Raw genomic sequence first — 12,875 nt, forward strand, 5'->3', positions numbered from 1 at the left:
CCTAGCTTCGGCGAAGGGGAGTCCAAACGTCCCCAAACCCCTTCGGGGGGGCGGGGTGGTGGGCCCTCCCTAGCTTCGGCGAAGGGGGACCCACCCGTTCGAGCTGTTCGCTGGCGGTAGCTGGGAACAGCTTGGGCAACGGAGCCCATGCCTTCGGGTAGGACTCGGAAGGATGATTCAATATCATCTCTATGCTCTCCCACCCGTTTTTACAAGTCTATAAAAACGCTATCATTTCTTGTTCGAGGTTCTGTCTCTTTGTGAGTTCAGAATCCACTGAGCTTGTGTCAAATGAATGTTTGTCTTTTATCTCCAGTAATCTCCAGTTCCTGAAATTCACTTTAAAGGTAAGAGAAACTAAATGTTTCAGTTATCATTATTAATGGAGTGACACTGCAGGACATTTAGAGACATATGTATCAAAGGGTAAAATGATTGAAATGTCAATTTCCATAGAATTCGCTGGTGTTAGAATAGTAAGACTGCTCATACAATTCCCAGCTGTACAACATGGGTGGGAAGGTCTAAAGGTTTAATTAAGGGGGGGTGCCATCCAGAAGCTGAGTAAGAGTACTGAAAGCTCCAATCACAGTAGCACAGGTATCACTGAATATATATTTCACATGGGTGCCGGGAATTCTATCTTTTTCTGTTTAACGTGTTGGCTCTCTAGAAAGTCTGTGAAGGCGACAGATAGGCAGCTGATGGTGGAGACTCCAACCATTACAACCAGAGGCACAAGGGTCACAATTAATAAGAGAGATTTTATGAACATACAGACAGAGTCTCTGACTTCTTCAACAGTGCTCTCTGTTTCCTCATGCACCCCTTATTCTGTGAAAATCGTGAAATCACACCGCAAGTTACCGGTGTAAAGACAGAAGAGGCAATAATTGTTCATTCCATACATCCCCCTCAGTTGGATGGGCTTTGTTATAGTATAGGTCACACCTATTTGAGGTCTGATAGTCTGGCTATATAGTTAGAATAGCTTTGCAATGTTCTATTCAATGGGAGGAAATAACCAAAGATTGTTCTGCTGCCAATGTCTTTTAATTTCCTCAGCATGTGGTGTTTGTATTTTAATGTATCACACGCTGCAGAACTGATGTGGAATTTGGATTTTGGCCTAATAGTCTGTTATTTTGTGAAATTTACCCAAGTGAGACGGTTATAATGGCCCCTTGCTGGGTCATACTTAACTGTTGCCTGTAAAATCTGTCACATAGAGAGTCACAAAGATTGATTGGTTGCTTGATTCCTTACTTGGCTGAGTTACCATTCTCAATGAATTATTGATGATACAGAGCTCAATAGCCCTGTGCATATATTTTCATTTAAACAAGCCTGATTATGTTGTGATGGCAGATTCCCTAGGTATAGGATCTGGAAATCTGTTATCCAGAAAGCCCCAAATCACAGAAAATCCATCTCACATAGACTCCATCAATGAAATAATTCATTGATGGATTTAAAAATGATTTCCTTTGTCTCTGTAATAATAAAACAGTACCTTGTACTTGATAGCAACTAAGGGTAGGACTACAAGGACGTTTTAGGCACGATCTGACGTGCAGCGACAAAACACATGCGACAAATCGCATGCGACGGAAATAAAATAAGAGATAGAAATGTCGGATGAAGTTGCAGTGTTTATCCGACACGACACCACTGTCGGATGCAGACGCAGCATGCAGCGTCTGCATCCGACAGTTGTGTTGTGTTGGATTAACAATGCGACTTCATCCAACATTTCTATCTTACCTTATTTCCGTCTCGTGGCGATTTGTCGCATGCGTTTTGATGCAGCGCGTCGGATTGCGACGAAAGCGTCCGTGTAGTCCTACCCTAAGACATAATTAATCCTTATTTGAGGCAAAACAATCCTATTGGGTTTATTTGATGTAGACTTAAAGTATGAAGATCCAAATAACAGAAAGACTCCTTTTATGGAAAACCCCAGGACCCAAGCATTCTGGACAGCAGGTCCCATACCTGTAATTCTTTTCAAAGGGTCTCTCTCCCTTTCACTTTGATGATGTCCTCATCACCCTAAACCAGACACTAAATCTCCTCCCACTTTTTAGACAAACATATGATTTGAACGACTAATGAGATGCAATGCAAAGCTACTTGATGACTTTAGTAAAATCTATTCACATTTTTATAATACAGGTATTTACTTTTTCATTAAACAAACATAAATGCTTATAAAAATTATGGAAAAAGAAAAGCAGGTTTGAAAACCTTCTTGTCCACGGTGAGAGTTGAGGACATGTTTTCAATTTTTGGAAATAAAATAGTTTTAAAAAACAGAAAGAAAATCTTTTTTTCCTTGATCACTAGCATATTGCATTTCAATTAGGCTGAATATCATGAAAAATATTGACAGGTTTTAGGTGGTGGAGTATTCCATTTGCATTTTTTAGGTTTCTTTTAGTTTAATAAATCTTGAAAATACCATGATTAAAAATATATCTCGAATATATTCGAGAACTTAATTTTTGTTAATTTTTCCTCGAATCATGGAAAAACACATTCTTGAATGTTAATACCTCAGTAATATGATTTTAACATTGCCCTGTGCCAATAAAGCTCAGAGATACACTGAAGAGTTGAACATGATGGACATTTTCATGTTTTTAAACCAAGTTAACTATGTAATGATATGGAAGCAAAGTGCATCTGATTTTGCATCAAATCATAACAATCTTGAAATACAAAATATTAAATGGCCAGGTTATCTCTGTTTAGGAAGTGTACAGGGGGACAGAGACAGTTTGCTTGTCTGCCTGAGGCTTCAGGAATGCATTTAGACAAGTACCACCATTTCAGCCCACTGATGCTACAAAATGTGACCCAGATAAGCTCTTAGTCAACTTTCCAGCATCAATTAAAGATATTGAAACCATTTGTCTGGCTCAAACCTTAAGAACACTTACCCCAGGGTGACTGAATGTCATTTATTATGTACTATAGGTTTGGGATATGTAATCCAGAATACTAAGGATTTGTAAGGGACCTGTTATCCAGAATGCTCGGTACCTGGGGTTTTCCGGATTAGAGATCTTTCCGAAATTTGGATCTTCATACCTCAAGTCTACTAGAAAATCATGTAAACATTAAGGGGCATATTTATCAAAGGTCGGAGGTCGAAGTTAAAAAAAACATTGAACTTCGAATTCAAAAAGACCAATCGACTGGAGGTCGAAGTTTTTTTTGGGGTCGAAGTTGGCCTACTTTGAATCGTATAATCGTACTTCGAATCCTACGATCGTACTTCGATACAGTCTTTTTAACTTCCAACTTCGATCTCCCAAACTCCCTCAATTGCCTCCATACAGGTTGTAGGAGGCCCTTCATAGGCTAAAACAGCACTTCGGCAGCTTTTAGGTGGCGAATGGTCGAAGTTGAAGTTTTAAAGAGACAGTACTTCAAAAAAAAATCGACCTTCGAATTTCAACGTTTTTTCAAATTCGAATCGAAGTATGACTATTCCCTAGTCGGAGTACACAAAAATATCTTGAAATTCGAAGTTTTTCACTTCGAAACTTCACTTCGACCTTTCATAAATCTGCCCCTAAATAAACACAAATAAGCTGGGGTTGCTTCCAAGAAGGAGTAATTATATGTCAATGGGAGAAGGACTTACTGTAACGGGTTTCTGGATAATGGATCCCATACCTGTATATTGTATTAAATTCGCATGCATTATTTTACATTTTTAAAATTTTTGTTAGTTCAGTATATTTTTTGCAATTTTATTTTATAAAATATGTGCAAAAGCATAAAAATGCAGTATGTTGTGTTGGTGTAAATGCAACGGAATGGGATTGTGATAAAATCCAGATCTGATGTGGGTACAACCAGGCAAAATATTAAAGAATCCATTATCTCATGCACTAAGATGCACTCAAACCTGTGTCGTAATGCATGGTAATATCACGTGTGTGTAAGGGACCTACTCCTTGTTGCTAGCTCACAAGCAAGAATACATACTGTATTCCTTTGATAGATCGTTTTGAATTGAAATATACGTGAAACTGAAAAAGGCAATACAAATGTGTATGGAGGCAGTATCTCCAATCCGATAATTAAGGAGAGCACTTCGAAGCAATACTGCTGTGATTATATTTTTGTTCGTAGACTACCGTTCACACATGTTTCGAGGTGTATGGAGGTAGCTGTTTGATGGACTCCTCTTGTTACTGATCTAATAGTATCAATACCCTGATGCGCTCCCTATATTAATTTTAATCTACATGAACATTACTCTCCCCTATACACAGAGACAACCACCAGGATTTCTTTTCTGCAACCCTGCTCAATATATTGTTTTGTGGCACAATTTTGATGACAATGCACCTTGAAGACATTCTCACAGACATGCTGAGCAAAAGCAATATGTTCCTATAAAAAAGTTTGCGAGCGCTACTGAAAATATATATCAGCTGTTCCACTATGTCTCTTGTACTTATTTCAACTTTCCCCCCAATGGGGCCCCTGAGAAACTGGAGACAAGGAGCCCTTTGTGCCCTTATACCAGCTCTGGAACTTTCTATTCTTTAAAGCACGACCTGTGGCATTTTTTTGTGATGAGCACAGCATTATGTTAGTCTCTGTGATGAGAAGAACAAGTGAAACTAAATAACACAAAATGTGAATGATGAACTCTGCCCACAAGTGAACAAATCAGGGAAGATTTCATGGCGTTGTCAAAACAATAGTGATAATGGCATCTGTGATGAGAAGACAAGGCACTTCAACTTCCTTTTTACTTGTGCTTCTCAAGGGACCTTGTCAGGCCTCTGTTAGTCAGTTTCCTGTAACAGGGGCAGGTTTGTTTTGTCTTGTGATCTAAGTGACTGATACAGCACCGGCTGCTATTCATATTTACTAGCTGTGAGCATGGGCTGACTCGGTGCTGAACCCAGTGTGAATGGCAGGGCTAGACGTGATATGGTCACACTGAAACAAGTGCAACATAGCACAGCAATGGCTGTCACAGGAGATACTTATCTACCTGACATCGCATTGTTCTGTGACAAAAGGTAACAATGTCCTGGAATTAAAAGTATCATAGAATGTAAACTAAACCAGAACCAAAACACTATATTCTTTCCAGGTATAAAGGAAATGTATCCCTCAAACCAACTCAAATTTATCTCCACTGAATGGCCCATTAATACAAAATGCTAAAGGAGCTTCCTTCCATATTTGATTTCCAAACATACACAGAGGAACCTGCCATCCAACCCTTTCTAACAAACACTAGTTAGATACAATACTAGAGATCATACCTCCAACATTTTGGAAGTAAAAAGAGGGACAAAAAAAATGTTTCCGCACGTAGCGCAGCAATGTTTTTGACCACACCCCTTTCTTTTGCCACACCCCCTAATTACCATGTTTGTTTTACAAAATTTGGCAGATTATGAAAGTTTGAAAATATTTCTCCTTATCTAAATTGTGTTTTTGTGTCTTAAAATTGTTACAAAGTATCTTATTTGCACCTGTTAGCTGTTCTGGGCTCTCTGCTAAAAGCCAATTAAGTGAGAAACTTTGTTTCTTTTTCTGGCTGTTCAGTTCAGAGAAAAAAGGGACTTTCCAGTACAAATGAGGGACTGCGGGTTGAGCTGTTAAAAGAGGGACTGTCCCTCCGAAAAGGGACAGTTGGTAGGTATGCTAGAGATGAGTACATTACTCAAATTAAAGAATCATTTCATAGACAAATTATACATTAGCAACACCTACACCATATTAAAGTTAGTTTAGTATTTCATATTTGTAACAATTAAACAAAATCAAACTAAACATTTCCAATGATCTCTTGTTGGGCTACAAGTTATTTGTTCTGTGCTTGAGTTTGTCAACTAAAAAGGAACTGTTCGGTGATGGGAGGGGGGATACCCAGGCAAAGAGAAATGCTTATTCCACAAAAGCAAGAATCTGTTGCACTGACTTTTTTTGAGAACATTGGGAATGGCGAGGGAGATCCCACAAGACATTTTGCTGGATGAACTAAGATCTTACCTACAAGGAATACAGTTGGGAGACTTCCGTGAATGATACATAAGGGGTAATTTACAAAGTCCCCTGATGTAGGTTCCAAAGCAAAAACAGGTGCCCCGCAGGGCTCATTCACTTAGTACTTTCAGCTGGGGCCTTAAAAAGGTACAGAGCTCAGAGAAGACCTACGCCCATGGTGCAATGGACAGCCAAAAATGATCCATATAATCTCTGTAAAACACCACAGAATATATCCTTTATAAATAAAGGATAATAACAATATTCTCTAGGGGTGTTACTAATCTGAAATTCTGTAATCGGTTTGGCCCCCTATATGTATAACAAGTAACAGTTTGCCCAGGTGCACTAATTCATAGCAGACAAATACTAAAGGTCCTCTGCAATCAACCCATTATCAATATATTAAGGACACTGAGACATTTTGTGCCTTAAGCTACTAAAAATACCCTCACGTTTAAAACAGGGGTGGTTTGTCTATAGCAATATATTTAAGCTGCCCAACTACATTAAAGTCATCTCTGTTCTGGCCAGTCCTTCACTCATTTTCTATTGCTTCATTATCCATTTTACACAACCTAAATCCTTCACTGCCTAGCCCACAAGCAAAGTAGCATACAGAAAGCTTAGAGAGTGTTCTAAGTAAGTGAGGAATCACAAGCAGTCACGAGAAGCTGGAGAGAGGAAGAAAAAGCAAATAGCAGGCAAAGGGGTTTTTAATTAAAAAAGGAAGTGCTTCTTGATTGCACATGTATAAGCACATACAAAGGATTAAAATGGTATTTGGGCTGGAGTTCCCTTTTATAGCAACATGAAGAGAAGATAAATTATCTCTGCATGGTTTATGGAATGAAATCTATCTAGAGCTCAAACGAAAATGTAAATCCCGCCCGATAACTTATAGTAAATATCCTATGAGCTCACAGGATTCCAGTAAAAGCCCAATATACAATAACAACACTAATAGACACAACATAATGAATAAGAATATCCCCCAACAGAGAGCAGTTTGCAGCCAGACAGTAAAGAGTGAAGTATACAAACTAGGCAGTCTGCAATCTCCAGTCTTGCATATGAACTTTAGTTTAGATTTCTTGGATAACTTGTCAGAGTAACCACAGAGCTAGCTAGTCATTTCTCTGATGTAAAAGGGAAAGAAGCAATGGCGTATAGAAGACCGCTATAAACCCCTTAAAACTAAGCTAATGCTGATATATTATGATGCTTACATTGATACAAGATTGTCTCCAATATAAACATCATAACAAAATTTAGATTTAGTCCAAACTGAATTGGTGCTATAACTTCTGGTGAGAATATCTGGAACGGGACTTCATTTTTGGGGCTTGGCACTTTTTTTTCCGATTGCGGGGACTATTGTGTATTTTTACAGGTATATTTAAATAATTCATCTGTTTCATAAAATACGTGTTTTTTTACGCGTATATATATATTCTGGTGAGCAGTGACAATTAAAATTCACAATGTGCAATTCTCAATGCAATAACAGTTTGAGGAAGAATATTATATTGTGAGATGTGAAATTTTTGTTGTTATTGGTACTCTTTTTCTCTTTGTGACTGTTAGTATATTCCCCTTTATAACTTTTATTTAAATGTTGACAAATGCATTATATTACTCAGCACTTTGCAGGAAATTTAATTTATTGACATATTTGCAACATGATACATATTTTCTACTGTTGCTTTTGGAAAGTAAAGTTTTACCATACTGTCAACTTTCCCTGTAAAATATAACAATAGAATAGGACAAGTAAAAACCATGAATAACTAATTAAAATGTACTTTTGTAACACTAGGCTTCTTGATAAAGAACATTTGCTATAGGGGGGGTATTTAGAGAAACACCTTTCACTGCATAATACATTTCTTGTTTACAGATGTCTGTGTGCTCTATAAAACAACCAAAATATTTATTTATGAATACTTTATTTGGCATAGTCTGTAGAATGTATTGTAGGTAGGAAGTTTACTGGAGCTGATGGATACAAAAGGTTAAGATATTGGTATTTCACATTTTAGCACTAGTTTGTTGCCATGCCGCTATTGCACAGTTTGGGTAAAATCAATCTTATTAAATACAAAGTATCATGCAATCAATGTATCCTGCAAAATGTAGATTTGTCTTGTTAATCTTAACAAACAGTGCCTTATTGCCTGGGCTGTTAATATGAAAGCTCTTCATGAGGATTTAGCTATGGGCGCACCCTTAGATGTTTCAATGATTACATGAGGTAAAAGGGAGGAGAAACTTCAGAAGTGGGGCATATAAGGGTCAGTGTGTGGAAATCTGCATAACTGTTATATTATTAATGCCACAGTGTGATTATTTATTTCAATAACAAGCAGGCATAGAACCACTGCCATGCACACTCTGTTATCTGTTCCTCGGAAAGGACTTGTTTGTATTAGAAACTGGGTTCAAAACAAATGGACAAAAGCATGGTGTAATAGTTTCCATTTGCATGAATTTCATGTTTATGCAGATTTATGTATTCTTAAGAATAGTGCTAATTATAGTTCCACCCCCTTTTCTGCCCAAAGGCTGGGGTTATGCTGAGAAAACTGCTATTCTGCAAAGCAGGAATCATGTGCCATATTTTCTGATAACAATGAAGGATGACATTCGTTCTCAGTGCCAGATGTCCAGCAGAAACAATGCACAGCATATGAAGCACTTGAATGTAAGAGGCTGAGACAATTGTTTATTACTATGGGGGATACGCTGCATACATTGCCACATTTTTAATTTCACCTATAGAATGAACTGTGGGACATGGGGCTTTTATAGAACTGCTCATGTCCTTGGGGAAAGTGCTGGACTCATCCAACTAAATAATATGGGAAGGGTGAGTATCCTAAAGGTAGCAGTTACGGCTTGAAAATGAGCAAATGCTCATATAATATATCAACATTTGTGTTGCCTCGTACAGTTCTTTGTATAGTTATACCTTTCTTCCATAATAATAAGATTGAAAGCAAGCATCATTTTTGCCACTTGGGCCAGGAAAATACTGGCCTGATGGAAACCCTAATCACAATATCTAATTTAATCAATATCATTCTTCATGACCTTTGCAGTACTTTCCATTGTAATTAATTAGAACAGCCTTGAGTAGATTCCTTAAAGGGATACTGTCATGGGAAAAAACATTTTTTTTTTCAAAATGAATCAGTTAATAGTGCTGCTCCAGCAGAATTTTGCGCTGAAATCCATTTCTCAAAAGAGCAAACAGATTTTTTTTATATTCAATTTTGAAATCTGACATGGGGCTAGACATATTGTCAATTTTCATGTGATTTGTGCTCTGATAAACTTCAATCACTCTTTACTGCTGTACTGCAAGTTGGAGTGATATCACCCCCCTCCCTTTCCCCCCAGCAGCCAAACAAAAGAACAATGGGAAGGTAACCAGATAACAGCTCCCTAACACAAGATAACAGCAGCCTGGTAGATCTAAGAACAACACTCAATAGTAAAAACCCATGTCCCACTGAGACACATTCAGTTACATTGAGAAGGAAATACAGCAGCCTGCCAGAAAGAATTTCTCTCCTAAAGTGCAGTCACATGACCAAAAGCAGCTGGGAAATTGACAAAATGTCTAGCCCCATGTCAGATTTCAAAATTGAATATAAAAAAATCTGTTTCCTGTTTTGAAAAATGGATTTCAGTAAAAAACAAAGCAACTTGTATGTTTTCCTATCAGCAATTTACTTTATTGGAAGCATTTTGGGGAGATTTGCTGCCCATGATAACGCAGATTTAAACACCAGTACCATTATGTCTCAGATACTTTTCCCAGGAAATGGCCCATATGTATTTTAAAAACAGTTTTGTCACATAAGGATAAATATAACTTTCCAAAAAGGGATCTGGTTCAGCTGCTGATCCTGCAACTCTTAGGGTTAATCCGTAGCAGTTAGGTAACTAACGCAAAGCAAACAGAAATACAGTAGTAAGAGCTGTGTATGGCCAGAGAGGAAAATAGCAGGACTGTGAGATATGCACAAACACTGAGCTTGTGTGTATCTTCCTTCAGTCACAATAAGTCTTTCAAACATCATCCTATCCATCATTAAACTTACATAACGGCCAAAGAGTTCGACAGAGTTTAAATGAGAGAGAAAAACAACTGTACAGTTTTTCCATGCTGTAGAAACATGCAAAATATGCAAATATGTTTAACCTCAGCAGTGCAAAAAGCAGGCACACACTGTATCATCTGCATGGAAGCTTCTTGTGACAATGGCTGCTTCTTGTAATAGTTATGGAAATGCGTAAGGTGCACACTGTCATCATACATTATTTCTATGGAAGCAGTGATATATATTATAGCATTTAGCAGTGAATAGAATCTGGCAATGTACAAAATGCAGAAGTTTTAGGGGATGCACTGTGTGTATTGGTTACAGAATGCCCTGGTAAATAGTATGAAAGGGGTTACAGTAGTAAATTTGGATTTAGTGTTTTGAACCTGCACCTCGGGACTGGGGTGAACTCTGAGTAATCCCTTTTGCAAGTATTTTCAAACAAATATTTTTGTATTTTTTGATTGATTCATCATTTTTTTGAGTGGTACTGTTTATATTTTTTGTTATGTGGCATCAGCACAAAACCCTGTCACTATGTACAGTAGTAAATAACTACAGCTGTATACACTGATATACAGTACGGAGTTACAAGCCACATCCGAATCCTGCTGAAAAGGCTGAATCCCGAACCGAATCCTGGATTCAGTGCATCCCTAATAACAAACAGTCAATAATAGCCCTTATTTGAACCACCCAGGAATTTTTCATTCTTGCATTGCTCCCCAACACTTTTTACTTCTGAATGTTGCTCATGGGCTAGAAAGGTTGGGGGTCCCTGGTCTACAGCATGGCCTGGAGAATTAATAAAAGTAACACTATAAAAAAAATTATTTGATTTATCAAAAAAAAAATCACCTTTTTCAGGATCAGAGAACAAAAGTGTTTGGCCAAGACAAAACAGTATCCCTGGTGCAGTTTCTATAGTAGATTCAGGTAAACTGAAAGAACAAAATCCACATTGAAGTAATAATTTTATTGTCCAAGATATGCCTGCAGTATAAGTAGTATAAGTGCATTGCTGGCCAATCAAGAATATTATAGTGTTTATTTATTTTATTTAAATTTAGTTAAGGTCGGAAATACAACCACAACATTAGTCTTTTGTATTTTTGACAATTATGGCAAACCTACTCAATGATCTTTTCACCAAACCACTAATGTTTACTCTCTCCAATTAGATAAATGTTGGAGCAAACATATAACATGAAATATAAGTTGTAATTATGGACTAATATGTTTCCTATGGACAAATGTATTACATAATATATTGATCAACCTCCCTAGGGGGCAAGCTATGTGTTCCCACAGTTTCTATAGGAGTATGTGTATTGGTGAGTAAAATACACTGAAAATGGTTAAATATTCTTGGGGCAGATTTATTAGGCTTAAAAATTATTTCTTAACTTAGAAATCTTGGATGAGCATTTATTTAAGAAAAAACTCAATCACGTGATAGAACTACATAGAATTTTGCTTTTAATAGGATGGTGCAGCATGACCGTATTTCCCAGCACATCTGTTTTGTGAGAAGAAGGTCACATGATGTAACCCCATACTGAGGTGAAGAGAGGTTATTGTTATGCTGTTCCATTACTACACGCACCAATTAGACTTAGATCATGGAACTGCACGGAGATTGAAATGCTTCTATTTATATTAGAATTAATGAGTTTATAGAAATTCCTGAAAATGATACATTCCCTGACAACAGAATACACTTCTGGAGTACACAAAGGGCCCATTCTGCTCAAATGAATGGAGAAAGCAGAGGTCAGTGGATTTCTTGGGTGCTGTTTGAACAGATGGTTAACAAAAAAAGCAAGACTAATTATCTAAGGGGTTGCAACTGATTTCCAGTTCCAAAAGCAGCAGTTCTGAGCACCTTCTCTGAATTACCAACAAACAGAGGTCTTTGGTTTTACATGTGAGATTAAGAGGAAATATCCTACATTTTAAATCAGGTTTCAATTCATAAGTGATGTACAACTGGAATACCACTTAGGATATAACAAACAAGGCAAAGTTGTGCTCACCATTACTTTTTAAACCATTAAGCAGGGGTGCAATGAGGCCCTGACCACAAAATTCATATAGACAAATACAAGAAATCCTCTGCACTCCCCATATATCAATATATTTAGGACATTATTATTAACATGTATTTATAGAGAGCGGCACATTTTGTGCCTTAAGCTATTAAAAAATGCCTTAACCTTTAAACAAAACAGGGATTGTTTGTCCATATATTGCAATATATTTAAGCTGGCCAACTACGTCAAAGTCATCCCCCATATGGCCAGTCCTACACTAATGACCATCTGATTCATTAAGGATTCTACTGCTTCCACTTAGGATATACAGTACCTAGGAAAGAGATACTCATTGCTACGTATGTAGTGTGAATGTAACCCTGTTTAGTCAAGTACCAATTCCATGATACAAAATCCTATAACCATCATCTCAGCCACAACGTGGTAATCTTGGCATACACAGAGACATCCATACACATTGCTTTACATGCCAGTCCTGAAGGTTATAACTTAGAGACTACACATGACAATCTTTTCATTATTTCACAAGGCTGACAGATATCCCAAAGCAGATTTCTGGTCTTATAAAGGTATGCCTATATTATACCACTGAGTAAAGTTATTCATTAACCAATATGTGGGACAAATAATGCAGAAGACCTCCATTCAGTCACAATGCTTCTCAACAGATTTGCTTTCTATA

The sequence above is a fragment of the Xenopus laevis genome, chromosome 2L (assembly GCF_017654675.1).
Source record: "Xenopus laevis strain J_2021 chromosome 2L, Xenopus_laevis_v10.1, whole genome shotgun sequence".
NCBI lineage: Eukaryota > Metazoa > Chordata > Amphibia > Anura > Pipidae > Xenopus > Xenopus laevis.